Here is a 764-nt window from a genome sequence, read left to right as displayed (position 1 = left end):
GAGTTCTCGAATATAAAATGGGAAGCCTTTTTGAAGTGTTCAAAGAATTTAAGCTGAACTACTCCCCTGTAGGTGGCAACTGCGTGGTTCTTCAATTTCCTGGACGCTGTTAGAAAATAGTGTGGCCAACGCCCTTTGAAATCTGTCTAGTACGCTGAACTGATTATTGTGATTGTATGCAAATGTTCAATCCCATTGAGAAGGTATGCATTTAATACTGTATAAATCAGTTTTCAAGGGTACGTAAGAAAAACTCCTCCCTTATGTGATTCTGCGGCCGTCAGAAGGTCTTGTGTATATATTTGTTTGTTTTTCCCGACCCCACCCCCTAATATAAACAAATATGCACAGGTGTCACGTTAACCTTGATGGTCGCAATTTTATACACCATCTTTTATATCCTGTAATACGTGTTTTAAAAAATGACACAGAGAAATTGATACTCTTTTTTTATATAACTCAAATTAAGCCCTACGCATCTGATCTTGCCTTGTGGATGACCATGGTTTTAAGCCGCATGAATGTTACGTACATATCTCCTAATCTTTGTCTCAATAAATCTTTTGCTCCTACTCACACACGTCATGGATCTCTCGCCTCATGTCTCACTTTGACTCGTAGCTCTAAAGTGTCCGAATCTGAAGTCCACATCGGTAAACTTGATCTGCGGTAAGTAGCGAATCAGGTGACTATGATCACAGTAAGTTTAGTGTGTGGACGGAATTTTTCGAATCGAGGAGGTCCATTTTCCACTGCTATTTCGC

This window comes from Penaeus monodon, chromosome 29, assembly GCF_015228065.2.
Source record: "Penaeus monodon isolate SGIC_2016 chromosome 29, NSTDA_Pmon_1, whole genome shotgun sequence".
Taxonomy (NCBI): domain Eukaryota; kingdom Metazoa; phylum Arthropoda; class Malacostraca; order Decapoda; family Penaeidae; genus Penaeus; species Penaeus monodon.
Note: the sequence above shows the minus strand (reverse complement) of the source record.